Raw genomic sequence first — 8,475 nt, 5'->3', positions numbered from 1 at the left:
GAAAGAGTTGTAAGGAAGAAAGAACAAACCAAGGACTTCCTTTTGAAGATGGCTCTGCAGCTCTTAAATCACTTTTGAAATATGAAGCTGCAAAGAGCAGCTGCTGTCAGATGGATTGAAAGATGGGACTGATGAGGGGCTGGAGGGAAGAACTTCTTTCTCACCTGATGATGAGCTGTTAAAAAATGTTCAGTGTAAGCCTAATAAAGTTGTCCCCAAAGAAGATGGTGGAACTCCCAGAGTCCAAACAGACTAGAAAAGTTTTCTCCTTCCCTCCCAAAGGGAAAAGTGGAATGGCTCTTTAGAGATCAGTGGATGGGGATCTTCTTAAAGGTTTGCAGAGACTGTGATGCAAGTACATGATCCCTTTCTCCTAGATCAAATCGTAAGATCTTTGTATTTTAGCCTGAACAAGGCTAACATTTCATAGATTAAAACAGATACCCATCTCAATGAGGAGCCAGCTAAGTTATTAATAAGGGCTTAAGGGTACTTTGAAAAAAATTGGTGGTTCTACATGCACAACAATGTCTTTTATGTATATTGCTTTTAACACAAGGTCTCAAGGCTTGGGAAGAAATATAATTGGAATGATTTTTTTTCTTTTACATTTAATGCATCATAAATGGAGAACTGGATTTGTATGGTAATTGGTTTGAACAGTATGGTATTAAGAAAAACAAGATGAGGAAATCAATCTCACCAGTAACAACTAAAAGAAAAATTCTCAGACCTTCCTTTGCTAGTTTTAAATTATTTGAGAAATAAATCATAATAGGAGAGGGGCTAAAAAAATCAACAACTTCAGTATCCAAACCCACCTCACCTGCTTAGCAATTCATGTTTTAATCTGGCAGCTCGTCACCGTAGCTAATGGAATTTTAACACTCTCTTTCTATTTGAGAGCTGAAAACATTGATGTATGTTATTCAGGAGCTACACAATTTCAGATAATCAGTCTTTCCAGTAACTTACTCACCTGTTAAAAATCAGTCCTCTCCAGCATAGTTAGCTGAGGATCAACTTTTTAATACCTCCTGTCCTGCTCTCTGAATATAAGAGCTTGTTGTCATATCTATGCAATGTAATGTCAGTATGGGTACAAACTGAAAGAGGGAAATTTAGGTTAGATGTTAGGAAGAAGTTTTCCCTGTGAGGGTGGTGAGACACTGGCACAGGTTGCCCAGGGAGGTTGTGGCTGCCCCAACCCTGGCAGTGTTCAAAGCCAGGTTGGATGAAGCCTTGAGCAACCTGGTGTTGTGGGAGGTGTCCCTGCCCAGGGCAGGGGGTTGGGACTAGGTGATCTCTAAGCTCCATTCCAACCCCTTAACACTATGATTCAACAATTCTATGATCTCAGTATTATAAACACAGTTCTTACAAGACCACAGTAGTTATAGTTATTTGATTTATGACTAAGAAACCAAGGCACAGAGATAGTAAGTGATATATCTGGGATGACAAAGAATTTTACTATGGTAAGAAATAAACAAAGATCATCTGGATTTTAACCACAGTAGTACCTTTCAATACTGCATCACCCCATGGCAGATATTTTAGTGTGCACTGTAAATCAGGTGTGTGTCTGTGTATACAGGCAGATACTCACAACCCTATGAGCCCAAAACCCAACAGTACTTACAGACATTCATATCCTCAACACGTAACAACAGTGTACTTGAAACATCTGGTTAGATGTCTCTTCAGTTTTATTTCCTAGCAAATTTGCAACACCTTCTCCTGCCCATTTCTCTTTTCATATTCTGAAATGGGTGTTATTTTTCCCTGATGCATGCTGGCACAGATAAAATCCCTCTGTTACCTGTCCCTGTGCAGATACCCTTCAGATAGCCTCCCTGAAGCAAAGCTTTCTCTGTCTTAATCATGTCTATTGCTACCAACCATAGAAATGCATGAAAATAGTAAAAAAAAAACCCAATCATGACACTCAATGGCAGCCAAATACCAGGCTTTAGAGAGTCACCAGAAACAGCAGAAGTTATATCTGTCTGGCTGTATTCTTTACTATTGGATATTTGTGGTATTTCAATGATCCTTAGGTGGACCACAGAAATGACTCTTTTAATATCAGTCATGAAAATGATGTGATTCATAAGTGCTTTGGAATTGAAATGAAAAGCACTTGGTAAGGAAAGCATTTATATAGTTTTCAATTTTTATCTCACAGAAGGATTTACACTGTCAAGATGTTTTCAGCTCTGATAGAAACATGAAAATGCACAGTCCAAATCTGCCTGCAGAGTAAGAGAGAAAATGGAAGTTTGTACTCTTGAAGAAAACTTCCATTTATCAGCAACAGCCTCATGCAGATTATCACCAGAGTCTCTCTTTCAAACCCCTCAGTTGCTAAGTTCTGAGGTGAAAAACTGCTGACCAAATTTGTTTCCTGATGTGCACACAGTTAGACAGATGTGCCCTTTGGTTTGGACTGCAGTAAGTTGTCTGTGTTTCCTATAAAAGGTTTTATCACCTCCTAATGCTCAGAGATGGTAGCAAAACTTCTTCCTCAAATACTCATCGTGTGTGGTGCTCAGGGTGAGACTGATCATCAGAACTACAGTCAGGAGGGACTTGTTCTCCAAATCAGGTCATGATTTGGTCTGAGGTCATCAGAACTGTGTACAGTTCTGCTGCCCTTGATGTAAGAAGGACATGGAACTGTTGGAACAAGTCCAGAGGAGGCCACAAAGTTGATAAGAGGATGGGAGCATATTCCCTGTGAGGACAGGCTGAGGAAGTTAGGGCTGTTCAGTCTGGAGAAGAGAAGGTTATGTGGAGACCTCAGAGCCTCTTCCAGGATCTGAAGGGGCTCCAGGGAAGCTGGAGAGGGACTCTGTGTTAGGAAATGCAGTGAAAGGAAAAGGAGTAATGGATTCAAATTGAAGGAGGGGAAATTTAGGTTAGATATCAGGAAGAAGTTTTCCCTGTGAGGGTGGTGAGACACTGGCACAGGTTGCCCAGGGAGGCTGTGGCTGCCCCAACCCTGGCAAAATTCAAAGCCAGGTTGGATCAAGCCTTGAGCAACCTGCTCTGGTGGGAGGTGTCCCTGCCCAGGGCAGGGGGTTGGGACTGGATGATCTCTAAGCTCCATTCCAACCCCTAAAATCCTATGATTCTATGAAAGACTTGAGATTGCTTTTCTTTAAAGCATGAATGCCACATTACCTGGGCAGATCTCATCTAACCATCTCTTGCTATGTGAAGAGGCAGTATCACTCAGCTCCAAGCCATGGCATTCAGCTGTTTGCTCTGCCACTCAACATTCTAATCCCACAAAACCTTTTACAGCTCAGTGATTCAGCTCTTCTGCAAAATTCATTGGGGTTGACATAGGAATGATTTTGCATTTGAAATTTGTTTCCTTACGTTCTACCCATTAGCAGGTATCATCAGAAATGAGCACAGAAAACTTCAGGAAATTTCTCTGAAGTTAATTCAGGTTCAGTCTTCATGCACGGGGAAGAGGGAAAGGACACAGAAACTGTGTGTTATATCTCATGAACCTTATTTTACATTTACATAGCAAGAAATGCTCTGAAAGGTTCATTTGCTTTAGTGCTAATTCACCTGATCAGAATTGGCCCCTTTTGGCTTTCATCAAGCTGCACAGAGGAAAAAGAAACTTTTACAAAGACAAGGATTGTAATAAGGAATAAACCACTGCCAGCAACATGTAACTCAATCTTCCAAGACAATTTGTGGCACATTAGGACCACAGATCACAACTGGGGTTTCTAAGGGCAGGGATGAACCAGCAATGTTTTATGAAACTGCTTAACAAATCAAGGATACCCATGGCCTGATTTACCACATATTCCTGGGTGATTGCAGCATTATTCTACAGGAATCAATAATGCTGCAACTCTGTAAGACCTGAATAATGAAGAGGTGAATTGAGTCCTTCACTGTCAATTTAATTATTCACACAAACTAGGCATTTGGCAAGGAAGGAGATTTCTATTGCTCCATAAAGACAAATTATGAGGAAATAAACAGGGACATGAAGCAAACATTGCTGGACTGAATAAAATGTTGGCATAAATCCCTAAAGTTTACCTTGAAATACATAATGTCATAATTAAATGAAGAAAATAAGGCTAAGCTATTCTTTATCTCCAGTGAGTAACAGATGGATCTGAAAAGATGTTGAATTTCCATGTAACAAGGCTACCTAAGGCCAATTAATTCCAGAACTGCTAACCACTTGTGAACACAATGGAAGCATTTAAACTAATTTTTGAGTGTTAAAATGCTCTTTTCAATCCCATGTCATTTCTTTGGGGTTTTTTTATTTATTTTGCAAACAAATGAAAAATTGTTTTATTTATCATAAGCTTTCACATGGCAGAAACAGAAAGAACCTGGGAAAGGCCAGGCCTAGAGGCTTAGAGACTGAGGCCAGGCTGAGGCTTAGAGAAGAGTTAGCCCTCACATACAACAAGCTGTGTGTTCAATTGATAAAAGAAACAACAGCCAATGATTTTGTGATGAAATTGCACCCACTGGAGATTCAGCTCTGGACTAATTTCTAAGCCAATGAACGAACACAGTACAGGTTCGTAAAACTAATTTATTTTCCTTATTTTTTTCTCCCCTTTTTTCAGTGCATTCATATTTCCTTATATAATTATTTTGATCTACACTTTTGTTTTCTCTCTGACTTTAAAAGCCTGAAATGCATCCTGTGTTATAGATGCCAGGCAAAGTGATTATATTTATATTATATTCAAGTGTTACAAAAAGCCCAGTTGGGAAGGAAGGAAGATTGACAACTGTGCCTTTATGAAATTACATGCTGCTCCCTGCAGAATGACTGGGAGACCTGCAAGCACATACCATTTCTGAGTGTACAGCCTCCCCCTCTGTGAGATTGCCCATTAGATACAGACATCTTTCATCTAGAATTGATATACATGCACATGCAGATATAATCTGTTAATTCAGCTCTTCTTTTTCTGTTCTGACAGAGAAATTTGGGCAAGTAAGTGCTGTATGATCAACCCAGAAATGCAATACTAAGCTAGTGGAGCCTGGGCCACCCTCCTCAGGCTTCTCAGCATCAGAACATCTCCACAGGGTCACAGCAGCAGCCTCCATGTACATCACCCACCAAAAATCTTGGGAAAAACACAGGACAAGTATATATGTTGTGCTAAAACATCTCCTTCCTGCCCAGGAATGTGTGAGGTTTTGATTTTCCATGCCAGACATTGGATCTACCTGATGAACCTTCCTTGCTTAGTTTTGCTCAGTCCTTTTCTGAATACTTTACACTTTTGGCCACTGCAACATCTTGTATCCATAAATTCTACAGTTTCATTATGTGCTTTGTGGGAAAAGAAGTATCTCTGTATTCTGTGTGTATCTGCTGCTTGAAATAGGATTCTGGCATAATTGCAGAGAACAAAATAGAGGAGAAATCACAGGTGAGCAAGTGACAGTGAACATCACCAGCTTTCCCAACTCCTACAGCACTGAACTATTGTCAGTACTTAAATACCAGTCCTGGAAATGATTTAATTACTGAACGATGTTAGAAAAATACACTCACTTTAATGGACATATCCTGCCAGATTGTCCTGTGCATGTCACAGGGTCATGATTTTAACTGCAACATCACACCCACAAGGTTTTAAGCCAGCCCAGGACATCTCTAGGTTAGCACTAACTTCTCCTGGTCAACTTCTCAGCACCAGCACCTTGTCCCTGTTGTACAATGGGGATGAGAGAGGCAGGAAAATGGTGAAACAACTGAAGGAGAGAAACTATAGGTAGGACAGAGGAATGTCATTGTTGTTAGCAAATAAATGAAGCATATGGAAACTGCATTTAAGGCATAAAGGGTATGTAAGGAGTTGCTATGACCAGATGGCTAAGGAGCAAGGAGAGAGCAATTCCAGGAACTGTAGGGGAAATAGAGAGCAGAGAAAGAAGTAAAGACTGTGAACTTCATATTAAATAGAGCAAAGGGAATTGAACATGCAAACTACAGCAGTAGTTAGGGAAAAAGAAAAAAAGTTTAGAAGTCAGTAGAGGTTAGAAGTGAGACAGGAATATGCTTGTTCCCACCAGGGGAGAGATATCCTTTTTGTGGTGTCAGCATTTATCATTTTAGATGCTCCCCCACTGAGCAGGATCTCACACCCACATGGCAGCACCGCTGGGGAGAACAGAAGCAGAGAGTGGCCAGGGTGAAAGGACTGCTCTGGGATGAGTTACATGTTCCTTCAGAGCTGTTCCAGGGCCTGGGATCCTCAGACACCAAATTAAGTGTTTCTCTTTATTGTGCCTTCATCTCCCATTATTAATATTCAGATAAAGCATTTCTGTCCTTTCTTTGTCTCAATTATGAAGAGAGAAGACTCAAGGACTGACTGACAGATACTTGTATGATTTTGTCAGCAATGAGGGCCTGATTTAGCTGCAGATCCCAATGAAGCAACTATTAGATTATCCAGGATTGGAATAGAAGTCTTAAAAATTAAAATATAGGTATTTCTTGTAAAAGAAGTATAACACTCAAATAACTCAATTGCACACAATATTTACTCGTTGTTTTGGATTTATTCACCTTCTTGTCAGCTGGTTTCAGAAATATAACCTTTAACAGCACCATGCAAGGGCTTCACAAGGTAAGAAGGATAGGCCAATTGGTTTTATCCTTTCGTGAAACAATCCATCCAAAGTTAATTAGAATAGGTTTGCTTTTCTTCACAAAAATAATCCATAAGAAAGACTGATGGGCAGAGCAAACTGCATCTCACACAAAGGTGGTAGGACTTAAGTGATTTTGAGCTATGCTCCCAGAACTCAGTTGCCTTCAGGCATCTATCTGGTCTTTCTCTGTGGATGGCATAATTAGGACTTGAGTGAAAACCCCAGTGGTGAAGCCTGATAAGAAGTTAATCTTCTGGGCACCACATGGACCAGGAGAGATGTGCCAAAAAGTCCAATTAGCAAAGGCTTCCTGTCCTAGGCTGTGCCATAGTCTTGCTCAGCATTGATAAACAGCCTCAGCACCCACTGGGGTGTAGCAGCTCAGTGATGCTCAAGCCCCACACACATCACAGGGGTGAGGAGCACAGTGCCAGCAACAGGCACCACCTGCACATTATACCCACACTGCTGAAAAGCAGCTCAGTGATCTCAGCTCATCACAATTCTCCACGAGACCTTCACACTCACAGTGGGACATGTAAATCCCACAGACTCATACACCTCTCTAGTAATAGGATTCACCTCAGTGCTTTCAGCCACACACGTGGAGGCATTTCTCACTGCATTTGGGAGCACCACACAGGGTACTTCTTAATTGAACCTAACTGCAGGTTTCTTGAACCCCCTGACTGAGGCCAAGCAAGCAGGATATGGATGAAATCCATGTCATCCCAATTACAGACTGAGGCAGCTCTAGATTCACTGACAGTACAGAGCTAAAAGCATTACAGCAAGCTCAGCCCCCCTACAGCCATGTATGAGCAAGTGAGAAAAGGATAATGTTGATAATGGATGATTCCTATCATCCATAAGAGGAAAGAAAAGTTTTTGGCTATTGGAAAAACACTGCAGATCTGGAAAAGAGAGTGCCCAGCACCTGTGTTTTACAAGCCAGAGACCCTTTCTTTCATGGGAGAAAAGTACTTCCCTAATAGCCAAAGGATTGCTGAGGCACAGCATCCATGGGCTCAACAAACTTCCCTTTCGATCTAGGGATATTAAAGAGTAAATCCCAGTTTCAAGACAGGCACAGGTCACGGAGACTGCTCCTGAGGAATTTAGCTGGTGTCTCCAGACCAAGCAACTGTAGCATGGCTACGATGGAAGGAGTTAATAGACATTGAAATTGGTTTATTAAGGAGGTTTGCCAGAATTTACTGATTATTAAACCTCATTAGCTGGGGACTGGTACTCCATGTTCTTACCCAGTTGCTGCCTGCTGCCTGCTGGATAGACAGAGGGATGCTGGAGGGATTAGTTCTAAGCCCTTCCCCCTTCCCTCTCCCCTCCTCTTCCAGGACCACATTGACAGTCCTGAGGGAAACAGAGGAGAGACAGGGAGAGGGCAGGATCCACCAGCACTCACTCAGCATATTTCACCAGGAAGCCCCAGGAAGCCCAGGAGAGGAGCTGCCACTTAGGACACTGTCTCCTTCGCAGAGGATCTCTCAGTACAACATATGTTACGTGAACACATCCGACTGTTTTCCTCTTGCAGAAAAGAAGGAGAGAAAGAGAAGGAGGCAAGAGACTGCCATCTCCAGAGTGCTAGAGCGATTTTTCATGTAATCAATACTGTAAAATATCCCCAGGTCCTTCTGCTGGATTGCAGCTCAGAGGAGAGCTGAGCAGTGTGCGGCATGTGTCTCACCTGCGGGGCAGGCAGGCACCCAGCAGCAGCCCGTGGAGTGCTGGTGAGTAACTTTGGGGAACTTTCCTTGCAGCATCTGCAGTTCA

Source organism: Acanthisitta chloris, unplaced genomic scaffold (assembly GCF_000695815.1).
Source record: "Acanthisitta chloris isolate BGI_N310 unplaced genomic scaffold, ASM69581v1 scaffold2866, whole genome shotgun sequence".
Lineage (NCBI taxonomy): Eukaryota > Metazoa > Chordata > Aves > Passeriformes > Acanthisittidae > Acanthisitta > Acanthisitta chloris.
This window is presented reverse-complemented; position numbering follows the sequence as displayed.